The sequence below is a fragment of the Taudactylus pleione genome, unplaced genomic scaffold (assembly GCF_031769625.1).
Source record: "Taudactylus pleione unplaced genomic scaffold, aTauple2 ptg000482l, whole genome shotgun sequence".
Lineage (NCBI taxonomy): Eukaryota > Metazoa > Chordata > Amphibia > Anura > Myobatrachidae > Taudactylus > Taudactylus pleione.
The window spans coordinates 291775-317799 of NW_028284884.1; the positions used below are offsets into that span (position 1 = coordinate 291775).

Genomic DNA, 26025 nt, shown 5'->3' on the forward strand with positions numbered 1-26025 from the left:
ATTTCCGGTTTGGTAACAGAGAGGGGTACATCGTGTGAGTACCTATATTGTTCTGTTATTAATGCACATTGAAGGCTATTGGGGCTATTATGTTAATGCTATTATGGCCATGTGTGATACAGTACCTCTCTGGATGGGGCCACACATTATGTTTGTGATGCGACTGTGACGTCCCTTCCAGTCGCGACACATGTATACAGTGATAGTACAAAAGAGCGCGCAGGTGCCTGTTAGTGGTTACTTCTGCATCATGACTGACCTTGTGGCAGATTGTGGGTCTTGAGAAAGATCCCTGCATGGACTGAAACGTCGACCAAAGACAACTGTTGTTTTAACTGATGAAAGATTAAAGTGCTGAGTGTATTTTTCTCTTTGTGGATTAAGCCTGGTGAGTGCACTCTTATTTGCTTGGATATATACTATATATATATATATATATATATATATATATATATAATAAAGGAATGGATGGCACTCTGGTATAACACCAATAAATCAAACCACTCAGTGGTGGGTGCCGGACAACCCATATATATATATATATATATATATATATATACACACACACACACTGATATGAGGATAAGGAGGGTTCCCTATATACCAAGGGCCTGATTTAGAGATGGACGCTAATGTGATCGCAGCTGCAATTTCTCACGGAACACAGCTACGAAAAAATGTTAATAGTTCTAAAGCTTACCCGAGCATGAGGATACCTACTGCTATCTTTTCATAGGTGTACAACATCGCTTACCTGAGGAAATATCGGGAGCATTCATGCACATCGACCGGCCATCTTGCCCTTGAAGCAGGTCTGACCAGCCGCAGACTCAGCAACTCTCCTGACATGCAGAGAGCTCTCATGCTACCGGGAAATCGCAATGGCTAATTTATTCTTCTAACCACCCAACCCAGTACCTCCCCCAAATGCTGACTATCTGTCACTCACTTTGCGAATGGTTCCTCTGTACGTGCAGAATCACAAGACAGTCGCAGCACATGCGTAGTGTGGAGTTTACACATGCACAATAGCAAACAATTGCTCCATCTGCATAAAAATCGCCCATTGTGTCCGTCTCTGAATCAGGCCCTTAGTGTACACTTTTTTAAAGTAAAATTACCCCTTATACAGTACATACAGTATATAGGGAATCTTTATATCTATAGTACTTTTAATATAATAAAACAAGTTTTCTGTAATTAGCAACATTGAGGTACAGCTGCATGTATCCAACATCAAAAGCTCACCTCTTTCTAGGGCAGCATTTCTAACCTCCATTAGGAAGAGCAGCAGCAGCTCCTTGTTTCTGGTGGGGGCAGAGCTTAGTTTTTGAATGAGGAAGTGGACTGTGAGAGGGAAGGGGAAAGTGCACTGCAAGGGGGCTGCTGCCTGCATCCACCACCAGAAGTCACAACACAGTCAGACTGAGAACTGGGACTATCATGTTCTGACAGTGACCCAGCATACCCCCACCCCGTTCATGGCCCTCTAAGCCACACCCCTCACAGAAAGGGGCATGGCCACAACACAGTGGGCCCCACCAGTGAATTACCCAATTCCCCGGCAGCACAGTCCAAGGTTGCTGATAACCACACTCTATCACCACGATTCAACAAAGGAACTTTCTTCCTCTTTTTGCCAGCAGAAAGTTGCACCGTGACGAAGCTTTGATCAGATTCTTCTTTACCTCCTTCCAAATGATGAGGAAGTGGTTCACCGTACTATGGGCCTTTCAGACCCGGTCGCAAGCGCTAAGCGCTCGCAACCAGGTCGATGGTGGCCCACTGGGCATGCGCATGACGGAGCCGGCTCTGTCGTGCGTATGCTCGAGACCCGGCTAGCGACGGGCAATCTGTCACTCCGGGTCTCGCACCAAAGGGGGGAGCTGTTGATGTTGAGTGACAGCTCGCCCCCTTTGTTGGGCGGGCTGGGGGGGTGGCTGCCCAAACGGAGGCGTTCCCATGAGAACACCTGCCATTTGGGGGCGGCCCCACTGACATCACAAGTGATGTCAGTGGAGAGATTCCGGTTCTGTTAGAGCCAAAATCTCTCTGGGGCCGCACAACAAAAAAAAAAAATGCCCTGATTCAGAGCAAGCACTCTTTCAGAGCGTCCGGCTCTGAATCAGGGCCTATGAACAGCTGAGAGTGATACTGATTTATAGGCTGGCAACTCTGGTAACACTGGATGTAACCCATACTGAATAAACATGGAGAGTGATCTGTCCTTTCATGAAACAAATTATTATGGGCGAACTCAGTCCATGGAAGCAGAGAGACTCAATCATCTTGATTGGCAGAAACATAAATCTGAATAAATTTCTCCAAATCTTGATTTACTCGCTCTGTCTGGCCATTATTCTGAGGGTGGTAGGCTGAAGAGAAGCTCAGGTTGATGCCAAAGCACTTAAATAATGATCTCCAGAACCTATAGGCAAACTGCACCCCTTGGTCAGAAACAATGGACCTCATTCAGAGCCGGTCGCACAGAGCGTGCGGTCGGTCTGAATGAGGGTAGGACCTCTTGAATTTTCAAGACGTCCTCCTCTGCGGTGGTAAGGCTGTGGGTTAACACCCACAGCCTTACGACCGCCTAAGGTGATGGTCGCGATGGTCAAGACCATCGCGATCATCGGGGCTTACGACAAGACCCTAGGGTAGGGTCTCCCTTGTCGTAAGCCCCGGAGAGCTTTCGGCTCTGTCTGAGCCAGAAGCTCTCCACTGACATCACTAGTGATGTCAGTGGGGCCTCCCCCAAACAGCAGGTGTTCCCATGGGAACGCCCCCGTTTGGGCTGCCACACCCCCGGCCCGTCTTCTGTCGGTCGTAGCGGGTCTCACGCATGCGCACTGGTAGTGGAAGCAGGGGACCTGATGGAGAGTGTGGCAGAACCTGTTGTTGAGCACAGGTATGACATGCTGCCACAAAGTCCTTGACATCTTGACAGACCGTAGCCCACCAATAGCTCCTAAGGATTAGCTCCAAGGCTCTTTTAGCACCTGCATCACCATTGAAGCATGATGAATGTGACCACTGAAGAAACTTTGCATGGAGTTTGGGTGCTATAAACATTTTCCCTGGAGGAACTTTGACCTTGCTGGTTACAGATCCAAATTAAGCAGGGTTAACATTGGGTTTATCTTCCTGAACTTCTTCCTCCTTGGCGGAATTAAACACCCGGGACAAAGCATTAGCTTTGTTTTGTTTTTTTTACCCAGGTGGTATGTGATGACCAATTTGAAGCGATCAAAACATAACGATCATCTGGACTGACGGTAGTTCAAGCAATGGGCTGTCTTTAGGTATGTTTGTGGTCAATATAAATTGTCACAGGGAATTTTGCCCCCTCCAGCAGGTAGCGCCATTCTTGCAGGACCAGCTTGATGGTTAACAGTTATTTATCTCCGACGGCATAGTTCTTCTCCGGAATAAAAAAATTACAAGAAAAGAAGCCACAAGAGTACCACTTCCCCTCTTCATCTTTTTGTGAGAGCACCGCCGCAAACCCAACTGTAGAAGTGTCCACCTCCCAGAAAAAGGCTGATCACAGTTGGGTTGTCTTAAAATGGATACTGAGATAAAGCACTACTTCAGACAAGTAAACACTTCTTCAGCTTTAGTAGGCCATACCCTGGTATCTTGACCTTTCTTAGTAAGAGCGGTGATTGGGGCTGCAACAGATGAATAGTTCCTGATGAACTGATGAACTGCCGGTAAAAGTTACAAAATCCCAGGAAGCATTGTATTGCCTTCAATACCACCGGACGAGGCCAATTGACAATGGTGGAAAGATTTCCTGGGTCCATCTGAAGACTAGAACCTGAAATAATATATCCTAGAAATGCTAGCTCCTTTTGCTCAAAAGAGCACTTCTCTAGCTTGCAGAAGAGCTGGATACCCCGAAGTCGTGACTGCACTTCTAACACATGATTGTAATGACTCACTACTTTTTCGTAATATATCAGGATATGTCATCCAGATACACTACCACATACTTGTATAACAGGTCTCGGGAGATGATATTCATATACTTTTGGAAAACAGCTGGGGCATTGCCAAGTACACCTAATGTCTCGAGTGCCGAAGGCAGTCTTCCACTTGTCCCCAGATCAAGTGCTGATTAAGTTGTAAACCCCACGGAAGTCCAACTTTAAAAAAAATCTTTGCACCCTTTATACAGTCAAAGAGTTCTGAGATCAGGGGAAGTGGGAACCGGTCCTTGATGGTGATGGCGTTTAAACCCTTGTAATCGATGAAGGGTCTTAATCCTCCATCCTTCTTCTTAACAAAGAAAAGACCAGTTCCTGTGGATGATTGATGTACATGGACACAGCCTGGGTTTCTCGAAGTGAAAGGGGAAAGATTATTCCACAAGGAAGCACTTTCCCAGGTTTCAGCGGCTTTCTTGCTGTACACATCCCTGAAGACCTGATACGGAGCTGGGAGAGTGTCATCTGGAGAGATGGTCAAAGTCTGGATGGCACAATGTGCGGGTCCAATGTTTGCAAAGCATCTCTAATGGCACTGGTATCCCCTTGACAGTATTTAGGGTTCACTCCAGATCAATGTAGGAATGTGCTTGTGTAACCAGATCCTGGGGTCACTGTCAAACTTCGAGGGATTCGGAATGCGTAGGGAAGCAGAAGCTCCGGTAGTTGGGACAGATGCCACATCAGGTGGTGCTGAATGTACTGAAGGTGACTGATTGGTACCAACTTGCTGCATCAGTGTCTGCAGAAACTGCATGATCTGGGACTGATCACATTCTTGCTTTTCAACTCTAGTAAGGATATTTTCCAGCAATCGCCATGTCGATGGATTACCAACAGCATCCATGTTTGACCAGAGTATTCTGTCGCAACTCACAGATAGATAGTAGATGCTAGCCCGTAATTCGGGATTGGCTGTTTGGGCATGTGCATGACTCTTTTGAGTATAGTCCTGCAACAGCCTTGAGGGCTGGAATTCTTGACTGGATGCAGCCGTGCAACAGCTTTGAGAGCTGGTAGAAACTTGGCTAGGTGGGCCTAAAGGCCGTAGATTATGAAGCAGCCTTTGGGCCATGCAGCAGCCTTGAGGGCAGGTATGACTTGGCTAGCTATGGCCAGTGGACCTTAGAGTATGAAGCGGCCTTTGGGCTGTGCAGCAGCCTTGAGGGCTGGTATGACTTGGCTAACTGTGGCCAGTGGGCCATAGAATATGAAGCGGCCTCTGGGCTGTGTAGCAGCCTTGATGACTGGTGTAACTTGGCTAGATGCGGCAGTAGCTGGATATAGCTGTAACAAAGTCACTGGTTTTGGCGCACTGGACTGCACACTAGTCACTGGGGTGCGGCCTGTACGGCAGAGTTGACACAAGCAGCTGATGCTGTAGTGCGGCCTGTGCCACCGGGTTGACACAAGCAGCTGATGCTGTAGTGCGGCCTGTGCCATCGGGTTGACACGAGCAGCTGATGCAGTAGTGCAGCCTGTGCTGCCGGGTTGACACAAGCAGCTGACACAGTAGTGCAGCCTGTGCCGCTGGGTTGACACAAGCAGCTGATGCTGTAGTGTGACATGTGCTGCCGGTTGACACAAGCAGCTGAGACTGTAGTGCGGCCTGTTCTGCCGGGTTGACACAAGCAGCTAACGCTGTAATGCGTACTTTGGACACAGAGTACATTTCGTGCCACCTGGATGACACAAACGGCAGGTAGATGATATACAAAACTGTGCTGCCTAGATGACACAAATGGCAGAACAACAATATAGGAGGCAGTAAAACTGGAGCTTAATTGGAAGACAGGAGACAAAGTCAGAACCTAAAACATGTAAACACTATCACCGGCATCGGAGCAGCATTAGCACCAGCAGGATATAGATGTAGGAGCCAATCTGGACTGATCCTCAGAATGATGGACAGGAGGTAGGCAGAGATTCAGTGAACACTTGCCTGGCATTCGCCTCACACAGCATTCGCAGTGTGGTGGCTTGTGACATTGGTGAAATGCAGTACTGATGTGCAGAGTCTAAGGTGCCGGCGATATTCACCAGGGAACCCCCCAAGGAGATTTGGATTTAGTTCCGTTCGACTTGCAGGTCACAGCCCTCAAACTTGGTTCCGTAGTACGGGTGCTGGTGTACTCTGGATTGGAGAGGAGAACAATGAAGGCATTCAAATGTGGTCGAGAAGCCAGGTCAGAACCAAATGAACAAGACGGTACCAGGAATCAGGCAATATCGGGTCAAAAGTGGAGCTGTCGTGCCTTCAGCATAGGGTTTGTTATGTTACATCAATTCATATTAGCAGCCCCACCTAGTGGTAAGGACAGTAGCAGTTTAAATCAGATCTATTTTGTCCCTCCTAACATGCCTTAGCAGTCTAGCAATGCATTCTGGGCTAAAGGAGCTGTAAGCAGCCATTTCCTCCACACACATGGTCCCAGACAATCATCACTTCAAATGCTCAACCTGGTATAGCATCCGGTGGTGCGTTTCTAAGCTTCAACTGTGCAATCATAGATCTGCTTAGCCAGTTATTTATGTTAGCTGTACTATGTCACATTGCAGCCTATACTTTGCATACTGTATATTTCAAGCTGTTTGCATATTCCATGTTATGTACTGTATATGTTTGCCTTGCATTTCCATGTACATATTGTAATTGCCTTTTATTGTTTACATTTACAGTTTTACTGCACACTCGCTTATGCGCACGTATCTGTGTACATTCACGCAAGTTCCTCTATTGAATAATAAACTCAGTTATTCAGATCACATCTGACTGGATTATTGGAAGATAGAGTATTGGTTATGCTGTCTGCTCCAAATTTGTCAGACACAAAGTGAGGGGCAGAACAGGAGCCAAAATCGAAAATGGAATACCAAACACCATAACAGGAAGGAAAAGGAATCAAGGCACGAACAAAGCCAAGGGTCAGGAATGAGCAGACGGAATCACTGAGGTATGAACGCTAGAGTAAAGTTTGGGACCCAATACTCTGACAGCAGGGAACTCCCATGGGGATGCCTTTTATAGAAGGAGTTTCCAATTGAGATTCAATTTTAGCACGCCTGGCCCTTTAAATGCACATACATTCCTATGGGGGCTTTCTGTGCAGCTATATCGGAACAGCATGCTGCAGCTGGGGGGTGGGAGAGATCATACCGGCAGCAGCCAATAGTCAGTGGGACTCACTGAGTGGGTGCCGGCACCTCCCCTCCGCTGCCCTACCATAGCCCCCTGGGGAATCAATATGATTTACCACCGACCCAAGTGCCTAACCCTAACCCCCCCTTCCCCTATCTTAACCCTAACCTCCCAGGGCGTGCCTAACCCTAAATCCCCCCTGGGAGCCCCTGACATAACACTCCCCCCCCCCCAACGGCTGTCCACGCCCATCTTACCTTCGATCGGTAAGCTGGGTGTTGGGCTCCCGTCGTAGGTATAATGATAGGTGTCGGGATTTTGATGCCGGTTATTAGACACCTGCCGGGATTAGACCATCAGGATGCCGATGGTCGGCATTTAGACCGTTGACATCCCAACTGCATCCCATCCCCGGAGCCCAGTGCCGCCGGACCCAGTAAGTAGATGCTGGGATCTGGAGCACTGTGACAGCCTGGAAGATTTGGCAGTCCGATTTCTCTTTATTAACTTGTTATTGTATGGTGAATTCTATAAAAAAAAATATTTTGAGAACAACAAATATCTGCACACAAATTAATAGTAGATAATTATTGATTACTAAATGACCCCGTAAGATAGTGTGATATTGGGTATTCTCACAGACGGGGGAGCAGCCTTAAAAACCAGGATTAAACTTGAAATGTAGAAGAAAAATATGAGATATGGTAAGAACTTACCCTTGTTATCTCTATTTCTACGAAGTCCATAGGGTTCCACAGGATACCTTGGGGTATAGGTGTGACGTCAGTCGCAGGGCACCAAAGAGTTAAGCTTTCAGCCTCCCAGGATGCACTAGGTCCCTCTCCTATACCCCGCCCCCGGGCCAAGGCACCTCAGTTAGTTACCAAGCCATAGGCCGGAGGAGGAGAAGGAAGAGAGAGAACAAAGATCTGGACACATACAAGAATCACATTCTCACCAGAGGGAGACGGAAAACCGGTGACCAGAGCAAAGCCCATCTGCAGCACAGGTGCGACAGGGCGGGAGTCCTGTGGAACCCTATGGACTTCGTAGAAATAGAGATAACAAGGGTAAGTTCTTACCATATCTCATATTTTCTACTTCAGGGTCCATAGGGTATCCACAGGATACCTTGGGGATGTCCCAAAGCAGTATCCTTTAAGAGTGGGGACGCTCCTGTGCAGAAAGGAGAATCCGCCGCCCGAAGGAAGCATCCTGAGAGGCGAAGATGTCAAACCTGTAATACCTCACGAAGGTATGGACAGAAGACCACGTAGCAGCCTTGCAAATCTGAACTGCCGAGGCACCACGTCGAGCTGCCCATGAAGGACCCACAGACCTAGTGGAATGAGCCTTCAGAGAAGGAGGGACCGGTAGGCCTTCATGAAGATAAGCTTCAGAAATAGCCATACGGATCCAGGCTGCCAAAGTTTGCTTTGAAGCAGGCCAACCCTTTTTACGGAAGCCATAGAGGACAAACAAAGCGTCCGACTTCCTAAACGAAGAAGTGCGGTCAACATAAGACCTTAAGGCCCGCACAACATCCAAAGAGGCCTCACCCACGGAAAGACCCGGTGAGTTAAAGGCCGGAACAACTATTTCCTCGTTAACATGAAACTGGGAAACAACTTTGGGAAGAAACTCGGGCAGAGTGCGGAGCACTGCCCTGTTCCCATGAAAAACCAAGAAAGGGGGTCTACAAGAAAGAGCCCCTAACTCAGAAACACGTCTGGCCGAAGCAATGGCCAGAAGGAAAACAGTCTTAGCTGTTAGCCATTTAATATCCACTGAGCCCAGTGGTTCAAACGGCGGTCCTTGGAGAGCCCTCAGGACCACAGCCAAATCCCAAGGCGCCACAGGTGGAACAAAGGGCGGCTGAATACGGAGAACACCTTGCATAAAGGTGCGCACATCCGGGATTGTAGCAATCCTACGGTGAAACCAGACAGATAGGGCCGAAACCTGTACCTTCAAAGAAGCAAGGCAAAGCCCATGATCTAGTCCCGCTTGCAGGAAGGCGAGAATCCGAGACAGACGAAACTCCCGCGGTGCATAACCTCTCGGTCGACACCACTGGAAGAACGTATGCCACACGCGATGGTATATCCTCGCGGAAGACGGTTTCCGAGCTCGTAACATGGTACGCACCACAGAGCTGGAAAACTCCCGGGACCTCAGCATGGCCGTCTCAACAGCCACGCCGTCAAAGACAGCCGAGTCAGGTCCGGGTGAAGACAAGGACCCTGAGACAGAAGGTCCGGTCGTAGCGGCAACCGCAGAGGACTGTCCACGGACAGACCCTGAAGGTCTGAGAACCAGTGCCGTCTGGGCCACGCGGGAGCTATCAACAGGAGCGTCCCTCCTTCCTGTTTGAATTTCCGGATTACCCGTGGAAGAAGGGAGACTGGAGGGAACAGGTATGCGAACCGGAACGTCCACCGGACGGACAGAGCATCCACCAGAGACACCCCTTCGTCTCTTGTGCGAGACCCGTACACCGGCAACTTGTTGTTGTGCCGGGACGCCATGAGGTCGATTTCTGGAAGACCCCACCTGTCCACCAGAAGTTGAAAAACGTCCGGGTGCAGGGACCATTCCCCTGGATGAACGTCCTGGCGACTTAGAAAGTCCGCCTCCCAATTTAGCACTCCCGGGATGAAGACCGCTGATATGGCCGGAAGATTGCGCTCCGCCCAAACCAGGATCCGAGAGACCTCTACGAGAGCCGCCCGACTGCGAGTTCCTCCTTGCCTGTTTATGTAGGCCACGGTGGTAGCGTTGTCCGACTGGACCTGCACCGGGTGACCCTGGAGAAACCGCTGTGCCTGCAGGAGAGCATTGAAGACCGCACGGAGTTCCAAGATATTTATTGGAAGCTCCGCTTCTGTCGGCGTCCACCTGCACTGGAACAAGTGTAAATCCCGAAACTGCTCCCCAGCCCCAAAGACTGGCGTCCGTTGTCAACAGGACCCAATTTGGAACCCAGAACGGACGTCCCTTGTTGAGGTGGGTCGTCTTTAACCACCACGCAAGGGACAGGCGAACCTCCGGGGTGAGCACAATCGTCTGGAACTTCAGAGACGGAGGCAGCCCGTTCCACTTGGACAGGTGCTGCAGAGGTCTGGAGTGAAACTGGGCGTATTCCACCATGTCGAACACCGACACCATGGAGCCCAGTAACCTCATCGCCGAGTGTAAGGACACCCGGCGGCTGTGCAGACAACTGCGCACCCTTGACTGTAAAGCAGAGATCTTGTCCTCCGTCACGAAGATCCTTTGCTGTCCCGAGTCCAATAAGGCTCCAAGATGCAGAATCCTCCGAGACGGGATTAGAGTGGACTTCTGCCACTTGATTAGCCAGCCGTGCCGTTGCAGCAGTGCAATGGTCAGGTCCAAGTGGTGTAACAGGAGCTCTGGAGATCCTGCCACCAATAACAGGTCGTCCAAGTACGGCAACATGCGGACTCCCTGCAGCCGCAGAGAAGCCGCCATGACCGCCATCACCTTGGTGAAAACACGTGGTGCTGTCGCCAGGCCAAAAGGTAACGCCCGAAACTGGAAGTGGTCACTGCGGATTGCAAACCGAAGGAACTCTTGATGGCGCAAAAGAATAGGGACATGCAGGTAAGCGTCCTGTATGTCCAATGACACCATGTAGTCCCCAGGTTCCAGCGCCAGAATGATGGACCGTAGGGTCTCCATCCGAAACTTTGGGACCCGCAAAGACTTGTTGAGTGCTTTGAGGTTGAGAATCAGACGATATGACCCATTGGGTTTCTGTACCAAAACTAGATTTGAATAGAAACCCTGGCCCCTCTGGGAGAATGGAACAGACACTATAACTCCAGCCTGGAGCATAGTGTGCAATACCTTCCGCAGCTCCGTAGCCTTGTTCCGGTCTGATAGACCCGTGGTGAATAATCGAGCCGGGGGTCTGTGCCGGAAGGAGAGGGCGTACCCGTGGGAGACCACCTCCAGAACCCAAGTGTCTGTCGTAGTGAACGACCAACACCATGAGAACTGCAGCAGGCGGCCTCCCACCCTGGGATCCCCCAAGGGGAGACCCGGACCGTCAGGCCGCAGGCTTGTCATCTGGCTTGGGGGCCATGCCTGTTTCCGGGGCTTGACCGATTTCTTAGGGCCAGCCTGTCGAGGAAACGACTGTGGTTTGGGCCTGCCCTGGGCCCTAGATGACCGAAAGGACGATGGTCCAGAACCAGAAGGAGCAGCGGCCGACGGAAGACAAGCAGATTTGGCTGCCGCCAGCGTGGCCACAATCTTATCCAGATCCGGACCGAAGAGAACTTCTCCGGTAAACGGCAACGCTTCCAGACCTTTCTTGGAATCTGCGTCCGCCTTCCAGGATCGCAGCCACAAGGTGCGACGAGCAGCTACCGCTGCTGAAGAAATTCTAGACACCAGAGTACTAATGTCTAGAGCCGCCTCGTTGATGTAGGTGGCCGAATCACGGAGATTGCCAATCAACTCCGCCTGTTCGGCCGGACAGTCTGATTCAAAAGAAGCCTCTAATGAATCCGCTCTGGCAACCAAGCAAATGGCCATAGCCGGCCGTGCTGCCCCCCCTGCAAGGGAATAAGCGGACTTCAGGCAGATTTCTACCTTGCGGTCCGTAGCATCCTTAAGGGAGGACATGGATGGCATCAGCAATGTGGCACTACGGACAAGACGGGTCACGTGAGAATCCACCTGTGGAGGGGATTCCCACTTAACAAAATAATTATCCGCAAACGGATAAGCCACCGCCAGGCGTCTCTGCGGCTGGTATCTTTTGCCAGGTTGTTTCCACGCCTCCTCTAAATGGTCCACCAACTGACCCGAAAGAGGAAAGACTGTGGCATCGCCCTTCACATCTTTGAAAAAGGCATACTTAGATTTAGCCGCTGGGGGAACTTCGTCCTCAATCACCAAGGCTGTGCGGACCGCCCGAATAAGTCCAGGAATATATACTTTGGACTTAGCATCAGCGTCCTTAGTATGGAGAGGTTCCTGATCGTAAGGATCCAGAATCTCCCCATCATCAGACGTCCCTTCGTCATCCTCATAAGGAGCGGACAGAGACGCCACCGGCCTTTTATGAGGCCGCATCACAGACTCCTCTTGCAACACATCCGATAAGTGCTGTACAGAACTCGTCAGGGAGTTAACCCACGCTGGCTCCTGAGAACCCGGGAGCGGGGAAATAGGGAGACTGTGGGGTACCACCAATTGTCGTGGGAACCCCTGCATGGGTGACGACACCACAGACTGCTGGGACAAACCCATCGGAGTAAACGCGGGCTGCGGAGCTAACTGGCCCACTAAAGCTGTTAACGCCTGAGCGAAACAAGCCCAGGGCGGCTCCTGTACCGGTGCTGTAACCGTAATAGGCCGCGCCATGGACAAACACTGCCGGCAAAGGCCCTCCGCGCTACCCTCACCCTCCGCTAACGGTACTTTGCACGTGGTACACTGTAGCCGGAGGGGAAAATCACTTTCAGACATGATGGCACCACGTATGTGACCTCTCTCACCAATTAAGTATTAAATAGGCGAGAGACCACCCTGCAGCACCGCACCGCCAGGGCTTTAGCAGAAAGAACAGGGACAGTAATAAAGCTGACAGTTTAGAGAAGAAAAGTTACAGGCAGCGCTAGCACAGTCACATACAATGCAGAGAAATAACAATTCCTGCACTAACAGCGCTGATCACTCAACTACACAGACACAGGGCGTGGTAGGACACAGCGCTGCATACACAGACCTGAGCCACAGCGGAGGAGAGGTATGCGGGGGGACCCAGACCACGATGCTTCCTTCCAGACTTCCAGCAGCGTTCACCATGCGTTGCAGAGAAGATGGCCGCCGAGGAGCAGAGAGAAGCTGGCCTGGGGGAGGAGCGCTGACACAGGGCCAGTCAGCACAGTGCAGAGAGGGCTGTGTGCAGCAGGGGAGGCGCCGGCTGTGAGACAGGGAAGGCGCGCTCCCCTGGCATGCATTTAACCCCTGGGACGCCGCAGCGCTACCGCTCTGCTGCGGTCCGCTGTCCCAGGGGGTAGTGGAAAGCGCAGGTTCAGTACCTGGCTCCACGCTGCAGCCAGTCCCCAGGGAGCCCCCTGCCTGGGGACTTAGGACCATGTGACCAGCGGGGACCCACCGCGGGACCCCGCTGCTTACCTTTGTCCCCCTTGGATCCGGCCATGGTCCGGAACATCTGGGGTCACCGCTAGCTGTGACCCCAGATGCTCACCAGCATCCCCGGATCGGTACCGGCGTTCTGGTACCGGCGGGGGTGTAGGGAAGACAGCATGGACGTCAGGACTGACTGTCCATGCTGTACATCCAGATGTGCAGCCACAGCTGCACTGAAGAAAGCTTCAGGGGCTCTTCTAGCCCCCACTCCGACAGGTGCACCCGACGCCGGCCGGGCACCAAACTAAACTGAAGTGCCTTGGCCCGGGGGCGGGGTATAGGAGGGGGACCTAGTGCATCCTGGGAGGCTGAAAGCTTAACTCTTTGGTGCCCTGCGACTGACGTCACACCTATACCCCAAGGTATCCTGTGGATACCCTATGGACCCTGAAGTAGAAAGAGAGTGGTTGTATATATTAGGCGCACAGGAGCCATATTAAGTAAACCTTCTCTTTTAATTGAATATGTTTAAAATTGTTGTCCCATTTCCATAGGGTAGGGTAAAGCTCACACAGCAGAGGCAATCTGGTCCAGCCTTGAAAAAGCTGTTTACACAGTGAAACATGCATGTTGGTGGTGGATATGTGCCTGTACTAAAAGTGTCTATATAAAAATTAATAGGATCAATGTATGCTGTTAAAGTAGTTCAATATGATTGATTCAGGTGATCCAGTTTTGCTGCTATAAATGATCCTGTGTAAAACAGAAACCTATTACTAATAATGACAGCTGTGGATGAATTTGTCGCATAAATGAAAGAGACCAAGTCACTTTAAAATTTCATAGAGTGTGTGAAACTAATACCGCTTTTATACCTAAATTCCGGGTCCGACACAGAGGTTGGAACAGTGTTCCAAACCGGATCAGACCTGGAATTTAGCCGGCGCCGACCCAGGATATTCCCGAGTCGGCGCCTTTCACACCAGAGCCGGGTCTGCAGTGACCCGGCTCTTCCAGCATGGAAGAGGATGCTTGGAGATGACGTTATCTCAAAGTGCCACTGAAGCCGGCCAATTGGCCAGCATGCGTCGTGCTCCAGGTCATAGTGACCCTGGATTGTGCTGTTTTCACTGCAGGGTTTCACAGGTCATTCCTGTGTTAAACCCTGCAAGTTACCTGGGTTGTATTGCCAGGTCAATCGACCCGGGAATTCAACCCTGTCCCCTTTTACACCAAGGAGCTACCCGGGTTAACCCTGCAATAAGCCGGGTTTTAGCTCTGGTGTAAAAGGGGTATTATATGTAGTCATATAAACTACAATGCTGTAAAAGCAGTGCTCGAAGTGTGCCGGTATGCAACGGTATAGCATACCGGCACTTCCAGCACTACACTTTTTTTTAATTTTTATTGCAAGTAGGGAGGGCGGACGCGTAGCTTCAGCAGTGAGGGATATTAACCTGCTTCCGTCTGCTACACTGACACTGCTCACAGGCTGTCAGTGTAACTGAAGGACAGCCTCAGCCCTGTGTCAGTGGATAACAGCAGTGTGCCGCCGCCCGCCAGTCCACTGTGTGCCAAGCAGGCTTGGCCGTGGGGTATCTGCCAACCAGAAGGCAGTGGCTGGCTGGGCCGGGGGGCAGGGTGCCATATGCCCCCCGGGCCTGTACAATTTGATCACTCCACGGCTGCCCCCGCATGTATTTATTTTGCTGCGGGAGGCAGGCAGAGAGAATGCTCCCTGGCCGCTCTTTGTGTAACTGTCAGAGCCCTCAAGTGCGCATTCACGATCATGACATATGTCATGACAGGACAGGCTGGTCTGCGGCCGTGCCACTGCAGGGGTGTCAGTCTCCAAAGAAGGTGGGGCTGCTGAGAGGCCAAAATTGGTTCCATGCTTCCCAGTCCCATTAAAAGGGCCGGCTGGGCCGGGCTGACACTGCCTCTCTGCAACGGCCGGCTGCCACACTTCCGGGAAGCTGCCTCCAAGCTCCTGTGTTCCCTCCCTCATCCTCCGCTGCCTGCCTACCATCTGTCTCTGTGAGATGGGTTAGGCTATCCGTTACGGTCCCTGGGGCTGCTGGAGGTGTGCGTGCTGTAGCTATGTACTTTGGAGAAGGAGTCGGTTTGCAGTGACAGTGGCACAGTGCTGTACTGCACGGAGGAAGGAACGCCAGCCGGGACTAGGGAGCTCTGCGGACATTACTTTTTCCTGGTGAGTTCCTTCCACTCCTTTTCTTTCTGCTTCTTTCCACTACTCCTATCCTACACCCTGCTTCCCACTACTACTCCCATCCTGCCCCTCCTAACTACTACTCCCATCCTGCCCCTCCTAACTACTACTCCCATCCTGCCCCTGCTTCCCACTACTACTCCCATCCTGCCCTCTGCTTCCCACTACTACTCCTAACCTACCCCTGTTTCCCACTACTACTCCCATCCTGCCCCTCCTAACTACTACTCCCATCCTGCCCCTGCTTCCCACTACTACTCCCATCCTGCCCTCTGCTTCCCAATACTACTCCTAACCTACCACCTGCTTCCCAATACTACTCCTAACCTACCCCCTGCTTCCCACTACTACTCCCATCCTGCCCTCTGCTTCCCACTACTACTCCTAACCTGCCCCCTGCTTCTCACTACTACTCCTACCCTGACCCGCTTCCCACTACTCCTATCCTGTCCCCTGCTTCCTACTACTACTCCCATCCTGCCCCCTGCTTCTAACTACTACTCCCATTCTGCCCCCTACTTCTAACTACTACTCCCATCTTGCCCTCCTGCCAGCTAGTGGAATCCAGTTTGATATTTAAGTACACAAATGCCCGCAGTCCAAGGACTCATCTCCAAAGATGCCAAGCAGTTGTTATCCACTTGTGGTCACATAGGAGAGAAAAAGCTGGTTAGTGGTCACCCTGCACAGACCGGTAACAGGTGAACCCACTCTTTACGGTAGATTCCTGCTAGTAGTCCATTTTGACAGATATTTTATTGCTGAGTATATTGATCTTGTGTTTTTGTGCATATATTATATTTTAAGCTCCTTCTGTTACCAGAGACCACGATGCTGTTAGCAGGGCCGAAACTAGGATATCTGCCACCCAGTGCAAGGCAGCAATTTTGCGCTCCCTCCCTTCCCGAACCTGGATTTTGTCCTTGCTCCTCCATAAGGCAGTACACTAGTCAAATGTCCCTTGTATAGTGACTTACATTATTCCACACACCATAATGCCCATGCACTGTAATGCCTATTACCAAAGTGCCACTTACATATTTGCCCGACACCATTTTATGCCCCACAGTAAGGCTTCTAATTACTTTAAAATTACCTGCTCATTGCCAGGGGCTTTCATGCTCGTTGCCAAGGGGTTTCATGCTCGTTGCCAGGGGGTTTCATGCTCGTTGCTATAGGGTTTATGCTTGTTGCCATGGGGTTTGCATCTTCTTCCGGCACTTCCGGGAACGCTGTGTGCACTGCGCTGGCCTAACAGACACTAGAGGTCCAGTAGGAACTCTAGTGTCTGTTTCCTCCTTGGCGGCGGCCATTTTTGTATGGCCATTTTCAGAATCTGCAGCCCCCAAGCCACCGTGAGTCAGCCCTTTTTCACCCCCTGCATTCCGGCACCCGGTGCACGTGCACCTCTAGCCCCCTCCTAGTTGCGGCCCTGCTGTTAGTGTAGCAATGTCACGTATCCCTAATGATCCCAACTTACATCTTGGAAGACTTTGATAGCAAATGGGGGCATTATGTGCTATGACAAAGGGAGGAATTCAGATTTGGGGTATAATTTTTAATAAGAAAGCGGTGTCAATTTTGGAGTACTATTTTAATGTGGAAGAGGAGACAGAATTAAGTGCTTTATTTAATGGGAGTGATTCAGATCTGGGGTATTATTTTCAATGTAGTGGTGTGTGTGTGTGTGTGTGTGTGTGTGTGTGTGTGTGTGTGTGTGTGTGTGTGTGTGTGTGTGTGTGTGTGTGTGTATGTGTGTAGGTAGGAGGGATTGGGTACGATTTTTAATAAAGTAGGTGGGAGTTGATGAAAACTGGGGTCTAACTTAAAAGGGTGGGCAGATCTGGCATCTGACTGATTTTTAATGAGCAAGGAGAGGCAGTCAGATTGTGGATCTGATTTTAAGTGTAATTATTCTATAGTTGTCACTGTTATGGTCTCTGTATTTAACAGAGGGCCTGATTCAGACCCGGTCGCAAGCGCTGAGCGCTCGCAACTGGGTCGATGGTGACCCAGAGCGCATGGGCACGACGGAGCCGGCTCCGTCGTGCGCATGCGCGAGACCCGGATAGCGATGGGCACTCCGTCGCTCCGGCTCTCGCAACAAAGGGGGCGAGCTGTCGATGTTGAGTGACAGCTTGCCCCCTTTGGTGGGCGGGCTGGGGGGTGGCTGCCCAAATGGATGAGTTCCCATGAGAACGCCTGTCATTTGGGGGTGGACCCACTGACATCACAAGTGATGTCAGTGGAGAGAGTCCGGCTCTGTTAGAGCCGAAATCTCTCTGGGGCTTGCGGCCACGAGACCCTACCACAAGGGTCTCGTCACAAGCTCGATGTTCTTGGCCATCGCGACCATCATCATGGCCGTTCGCTGTAGCTATGGGTGGTCACCAGGAGGCCGTTCTAAAAAAAAAAAAAAAAAACGTCCCTGATTCAGAGCGGGCGCTATGTCAGAGCGACCGGGTCTGAATCAGGCCCTGAGGACATTAGTATAGTTTCTTTGTCAGATAGGGCTGGTAGGTTATGTATTTGTTTTTAGCTTTTTGATTACAGTTAATTGGTAGAAAATTGAGGGCCACATGCTTGTGTTTGCCCCCTAGGCTTAAAGTTAATGTTCCTTGCTCGCAAGGAAGGCATCTGTAAAGGGGCCTATCCATTAGCAGATAAATTTGAACGATGAACGATTTATCGTTCAGTCGTTCAATTTATCTGCTAATGAATAGGCTCTGAACGATGAAAATGCGCACTCCCGTGGCCGACAAATTTTGTCTCTTCAACATGTTGGTCACTTATCGCTTATCACAAACGACTAACGATATTTTTAATGAAAATGAATAGAAACATAAATTAAAATCCGCTCCCTGAATGATGTCATGCAATATCGTTCATCGTTTGCAAAAATCTGTCATGTACATAACAGATATCTGTCACCGCAGCCCCAGGAGTTTTCAAGGGATAAATCTTTTGTCTTTCATCTTTTGAAAAAGATCTGCTAATGGATAGGCCCCATTAGCGGCAGCGCATGTGGTAAGTTGCACCAGCACTCGACTGCTAGTTATAAAGAGGGGTCCACTCTGACTATTGGTTGACTTCTGCCTCGGCAGTCGGAGTATGAAGTTTTGTGCGGCAGTGACTTCTTACATGAGGAGACATGGACGGCGAGGAGCTGCATGTCACATCTGGCATCTGAGGCAGTGCTACAGGATCACGGAGCTCAGGGTCAGGCTGTAGTGCAGGAGGGAGTGATTAGAGGGTTTCCTCCCCCTGTGTTGGACTGGCAGCAGGGGCAACCAATTACAGAATCCAGGAGATGCGAGTCATCGAATGGGGGCGGACAATGTGGCGCTGGATAGGGAGGTAAGGTGCTGCATTAAAGCCTACAGACTGTGAATAGTAGCAGCATCCAGTAACAGAAAATGCATACAATTTTAAGTTATTACCACTCACAACAGTCAGGGATTTTTTCGAAGGGATGCAAAGGGACGCTGAATCATATTAATAAAAACAAAACATAAAAAGTATCATATGTTGGTGCCCTGTCAGTCAGCATTTATTTCTACTCATTAGCTGTCATTATTTAAGAGCTGAAAGTAATGCTGGGTACACACTGGCCAATATATATGAGCCGTTCAGTTAAATGGCTGATATATCGTGTGTGCGTTGGTCAGTGTGTACTGACGATATGTCTGTGAATGACGTAATTCATAGACATATCGCGTCGGCTGTGCAAAACAGCCGATATATATACATTATAAGTTGTCCACCCGTACACTTCCTGCAGAGGCCACCAGTGACTGACAGCTCAACTGGCCGGGCACATGTAAATGCCCGCCGAGTTGTAATGTCAGTCACGACACATTGTGCCAATGATAGGTAAGTGTGTATGCAATCGTCAGATAGGATGGCGGATGGCCGGACGGCTGATCCGTCATCTTAGTGTGTATACAGCTTAAGAGGTACAGGGGATGAGAAAAGTCAGCAAAGAATTAGAGATGCAGGAGGTTACAAAGAGAGGGGAGGGAGTGAGAGGTGTAGAGCTGAGAAAGTGAAGGAGGTACTGTAGTAGAAGGCCCAAAGGGTGAGAAATGGAAGAAGGGAGTGAGAAGTTCAAACGGTGAGAGATAAAGAAAGGAATGAGAGATGGATGCATGACACGCCCCTGTTTTGAGTGGCCACACCCCTCCTGACATGTCGCCACACCTCTTGTGACATTTGGTCACTCCCATTTTTCAAGAGTGCGCCTTTGGTGTGATCAGTGTATCTCCATACCCCCACTTCAAAATTCTCACTTCGACCACTGTGTAAAAGTCAATAAAAGCAAATTCACTCAGATTAATAAATGTAACATCGGTGATACAATCCATGAGAGATGAATATTTGTGTATCCTATTTTTTGCTACACCGACTATAATATGGTTTTTTAGATGACTGATACATATTATATTAAATTGTTTTCACTACATATTTAAGTGGAGACATAAATGGGACATATTCTTTCTGGCCCTGGTATTTCGGAGGGACATAAAGATGCGCCTAGTGTTTTAATCATCGCACGCAGCTGGTGCAGGCGTTTTTTTAGCAGTTTTAGGTGCGATATTGTGGGAATAGGTGCGAATTGCGAGTAGCGAGTTTGTTTCTTGAAACTCGCACACTTCGCAGCGATGCACGCTCCCGAGAATTCTCCAATCGAATTAAAAAACCCTATTTGCACTACTCGCAGCGGAGGAGTGTGAGTTGACTGCCAAATGAGATTTGTGAGAAATGCATGAAAATGTGGGGAAACCATCCTGGACCCCCCAAAAGGGATCATTTTGTTAGCAGGACCGTATAGAAGGCTGTTTGTGGGCATTCGGAAGGTAATGTAGTGTTTTAAATTATGTCAAATGGCTGATTTGTGGGGGGTTAAATGCAAGTAAATGATAAAAAACAAACTTTTTTCACTTAAACTCAAACGAATTAAACGAAAAAATCAAAGAAAAGTAGGAAAAAGGGTGATTTTGGGGTACTTTGAGGGCACCTTGAAAGATTGAAAAAAAATTATAAAAACAATTATTTTTCAACTAAAAATTATTGGAATTAAATTTGGGGTGCCTAAACTAATGAAAAAGTTTGATTTGGGGGTAATTTGAGGCCTTTTTTTTAACCCCCAAAAATGACATGTAATTATTGGACTAATTAAGCTAATTGGAAACTTCCAAATGCCTAATTAGTCATTAGGGGGGTGTCCAAGGGGTTCTGCACGGTGTCCCCACATTTTAACCTTAAAATAAAGATTTTCCTTTCCATCTCTCGGGAAGGCGCAAGTGAAAAGTTGCGAATTAAGTCTGACTTATTCAGTGCGAGTTGCTAATTGGATTGCAAAAAGGATCGCTAAAGTGAAAATAGCAACTCGCAATTCGCACCTAATAGGATTAGCTGAAGCTGAATAAGCATAACATTTGGGGGATCACATTGTATGAATTATCCATCAGTTTTTTCTACAGCTAAGGCCAATGTAAAACTGAATATCTCAACAAATGTGGTATAATTAAAAAGGATGTTTGAAAATATACTTAAACAATATGTGAGAAATAGCCTATTAATAGGTCTTATCTCCATTACTTACTATTAATAAAGAATCTCTACGTATATCCACAGCTTGACTCTAGATCAGGTGAACAGATTGTAATAAAGAAGGAAAATTATATCCAGCAAACAGATACATATTGATAAACCAACCTATGAATAGTACACAGTAGACAGGCACTTGTTTTATACACTATCTTTATTCTTCTAGCTCAATTTATATGTATATATCTTTGTTTTTTCTTCGATTTGACCATAATATTTCACTGTTGATTTTACCCTACCCAGTGGAAATGGAACAACAATTTTAAACATATTCAATTAAAAGTGAAGTTTTACTTAATGTGGCTCTTGTGTGCCTAATATATACAACCACTCTCTTTCCTTCTACATTTCATGGTGAATTCTATACCATTGCTACTATGTATGCCCCTCCTGCTCCTAATGCTCCTTTCTTTTCTGCTTTTATGTGCAACTACAATATTGGGCAGAGGGCACTATTATCCTAGGTGTAGACTTCAAACTGTTTCATATAGGGAATGTATGTGGTGATGTAAAATAGTGCTACCAGAGTGTTTATGAAGTGTGATGTAAAGTATATAAAAAAAAAATCTGACAAAGGGAGGTACAGCCTAGTGGATCTGTCAGCTATCACCCAGGAAGGAGGTATGACCAATTTTTATCATTCCAATTTCATAAACCTGATTTGAAATTGTTAGAATTGTCACCTCCCTTCAGGGTTAACACAGCAACCACTAGTTAATACGTTTATTATATTCCCTGTATGTTAAATACATCTATTTTTAAGAAAAACACAGCTCTTCTCATCAGTCCAAACAAACATTTATAGGAACAGCAAAGAACCAACCACCGTGAGTATGGGTACGCATTCTTGGATTCCTCTTGTCTCATTTCATGTACCAATGTTGATGAATCTTAGCAAACCCCTTTGAGAGCAAGAGAATGGGCATGAATGAAAATCTGGATGAGCATTCAATATATCCATATAAGGAATGTATTTTTTTATATACTTGACATCACACTTACAGTTCATACACACCCCTGTTGACACATCTGGTAGCGCCATTCTATAACACCACATACATTAACTATATTAACTTTCAAGGATCATTGGGATAGATCTAGAGCAGAGGTTCTCAAACTTTTTTGCTCTGGGACCCCGTCTAACAATAAAAATTATTACAGGACCCCAGCATGTTACTGCAGAATGACTGCCACACGTGTGGTCAGCAGACCGCTCATGCACAGTAACACTAGGGAGACACAAAACTGTAAGGTGTCCGATAATGCGATCATTTAATTTTTTACACATTGCAGGGACGACCTGTTTTCGAATCCCCTGACCAAGACTGAGGAGACAGTGGGTTACTGGTGAGGCAAAGGGTGACGTAGGAGGAGAAGCTGTGGGTGACAGGGAGAAACAGAGGGTGACAGGGGTGAGGAAGATGGTGGCAGAGGGTGAGGCAGAGGGTGGCATGGAAAGGCAGAGTGTGACTGGGGAGGCAATAGGTGATGTAGGTGGAGCTATGTTCTGTGTCCCAGAACCTTGTGAAAAAAAACATTCATTTATGCTCTACCATGGATGGAGGGAAACCATCTGGTTCTCCCCCATCGATGGTAAAAAAACATTCAACATCGGCCATAAACCATCGATGATTATGAATCATCGATGGCCAATGGCCATCCCTACATTAAAATACATCCTGTGTGTGCACTGGATAAGCTTCACAACACAAACCCTCCCGGTGCTGCATGGAGATATAGGTTTCCCTATGCTTCAGCACAAGTTTTATAAGCCCTGTCTGGAATATCGGCAAAGCAGTGAATACGGGGCTTACAAACAAATCAGTATTGGATTTGCACACAGACGTTCTTGGGAAATTTCTGGTGGGCCCCATTGCTTGTACCATACAACACAGCACCTCCTGTCCTCTTCCTCTTATTTGAACCTAGACATAATATTAACCAATCACTGGTATGCTTGGCAAACACAGATATTATGTAAGTGGATAGATAAAGGGAGGGGATTGCAAGTTGCGCCTCTAGAACTGATGTACGCAAGGGCATATCTATAATGAGTGCAGGGTGTGCGAGGCCCCTGGATCCATGGGGCCCCGCACCGCACACCCTGCACCCATAATATACTTACCTCTCCGGAAGTTCCATGTCAGCGCGGGGGTCCGGCGCTGTAAAGACGTCTGGAAAATGGCCGCCGCGGCCATTTTCCCGGTGACCTATGCATGCGCTATAGACTGGGCACACTCAGAGAGCTGCCGGCTCCCGAACTGAGAGGAGAGGGCCCATGACGGAGACTGCACACGGGCCCCCTCCTCACTAGAATCGCCCCCGAATGTATGTATGGTCCTATTTTGTAATAACTACAACTGAGGATAAGGTATGTATTAAAAGGCAAAATTTACTTAATAAAAATGTCACAAATAGCAACAAACAAAACTTAGCAATGAAAATGTCCCAGATGCTAACAAAGAAAATATTCAACAATCCACAAATTCCAGGCAAACTAAAACCCAAACAAAAACAAAGAGAAAAAGGGAAAAGGAAGGAAAAAAAACAAAACAAAAACAAATCGGGAAAAAACCCGAAAATAATGTTCAAATGAAACCAATGATAATCTGGTCCTATTTTAATGATTCCAAGTAAATGTTTTAATTATGTGAAGTATTGGATATGGTTTAAAAAATTCTGTTAGAGGGTGGCATCCCACAGCTCTAATACAGATAATGTTGTATCCAAAGTTTGGCAGAGGTGCCTTCTATTGATGGTGTTCTTTCTATACAGTTCAATGTTCCTGATGCGGGTACCCCTCGATAACGATGGTCAGAAGGTAGACATGCAAAGGGTGTGACTACTGTGGAAAGACAAATAAGCTAAAGACTCTGGACTTGCTGTCTGTCTGGAGGTTAGGTCATCGGTAATATACCAGTCAGAGACAGCGTATTACTGATCCTATGCTTTCAAAACTGCAGTGTCTGTCTTGAGGGGGATGACTCTAGTATTAAACCTTGCTGGATTAGCTACCAGGCACCCCCCACCTACAGAGTCTTACCTTCGTCTAGCGCAGGCGTCCCGACCCAGTCTGCCTCCGTCTTCACAACAAGTGCCATTCGCCACTTGTTGCCTTTGCTGTACAGTCGCTGGAGCTTCCAGGTCTCGTGGATGCGGTCATGTGACTGCGGATGGGATGCCGGTCGGAGACGCATCTCGGGCTTATACAGTAGGAGTGTTCTAGCGTTGTTTGATAACGTCTCCCTCTGCTGAAGTATAGTTGTTGGCAGTGAATGGCCATGTGCTCTTCGTCAGGGAGTCGAAGGCCCAGACAGGCTGATACGCATAGGAGCACACGACCATTCACTACCAACAAATATACTTCAGCAGAGGGAGCCATTATCAAATGACGCTAGAACACTGCTACTGTATATGCCCGAGACGCATCTCTGACCGGCATCACAAAAACATGCACAGATCCATGCAAGTTTCTGTGTGAAAAAACCTAGAAAATGTGTAAAAATAAAACCAAAAAAACACGGGGTTCCCCCTAAATACGCAATCAGGACTGAGCTTTTTTAAGCTTGTCCTGGTTGTGACAATTCGGGGAAAAAATACATAGGGTTCCCCTGTATTTTCAACAACCAGGACCAGGCTTAGTGAGCTAGTCCTGGTTTTGGAAATATCAGGGGACAAAATTAGTAGGATCCCCTGTATTTTCCAAAACCTGAATTGGATTCTTTCTAGCGGGAGTGCTTTACCAAATCATCTGGCCAGAGAATTATACCTAACCGCTAGTCAGCCCAGGCTGGGGATCACTGGGAAGGTGGGGACCCCCCCAATAAATGGGTTCCCCCTCTCCAGGGTATCGCAGGCCTGGGCTGATAGGCCGGGGATATCCCCGGCACCCCTGGGTGGTGGGTGCCTTGTTGATTGGGTCAAAAATTAGATGAATTAATATTATTTTTTACAGAAGAACTAGAGGTCCCAGCAAGCCTCCCGTGCATGCTGGTAATTGGATAACCACAAGTACCAGCATGAAGGACATTAAGGGCCCGCTGGTACCTCTAGTTCACCTGCAAAAGAAATATTAAAATAAAGACAAGACACACACCGTGACAGTACAACTTTATTGCACTCACACATACTCATCTACAATCTCTGGAGCCATTCACATCCTCTTCCCCATGTAGGCATCCAAGTCTTCTTAAAACTAAAAAAACGCCAATATCTGGAGCCACGGACTTAAGTACCATCCTTTAAGGACGAATGACAACCCAACGGCGGCATTTCACATAGAAATGCATGGGCTGAGCATTCATTGGCTGAGAGAGGCGAGCCTCCGCCTCTCTCAGCCAATGAGTGGTTCCCGCCATTGACGTCAATGCCAATCACATTTTGTGTGCTATATTTATTTCTTCTTTTTCGCACTCTCTCATCAGCTGACCGGCTCTGTCTGTCCTGCAATATCTTTGCATACCAGGGTAGCCAGAGTTTGTGTACACTGACAGCAGAAGTGCACATACCCTTTCCTTCCTACCAGCTGCCAACGACACTCTCTCATCCCATGTCCGCTGTCTTCACAAGACGTGGCGACAGCAGAAGTGAGGGAGACAGATACTGGGCCTCTTTTTTATTTTCATTTTCTGTCACTTGGAAGTTTTACACTAACAATTTCATGATGCTGCATATTAATCATTGAATTTTTTCTTTGCTATTTCTTATTATTTTCATTGTATATGTAATAATCGATTTGGTAAACATTACTCTAGGTGACAAATGCTGGTGTATGCCTCATATAGGAGGGGCATACATATATAATTGATATCTCTCCTGTACTTACACTTTTTTGAATTTCTAATGGACATGGTGGCTTGGTAGTCCAGATTGCTTAAACACATTGCTTGCCATTCCATCTGGTCAAATTATATTATCAATGTTTTATT

General features: G+C 48.2%; 1 protein-coding gene across 1 annotated transcript in view; it reads right to left on the bottom strand.

The window, feature by feature from the left end:
- Nucleotides 1–24228, bottom strand: part of LOC148502809 (uncharacterized) — a 69298-nt gene extending 45070 nt beyond the window's left edge. Inside the window, exon 1 of the transcript XR_015869966.1 lies at nt 24141–24228. The gene's annotated coding sequence lies outside the window, so the exon portion shown is untranslated. The remainder of the gene's footprint in view (nt 1–24140) is intronic.
- Between the last annotated feature and the right edge of the window lie 1797 nt (nt 24229–26025).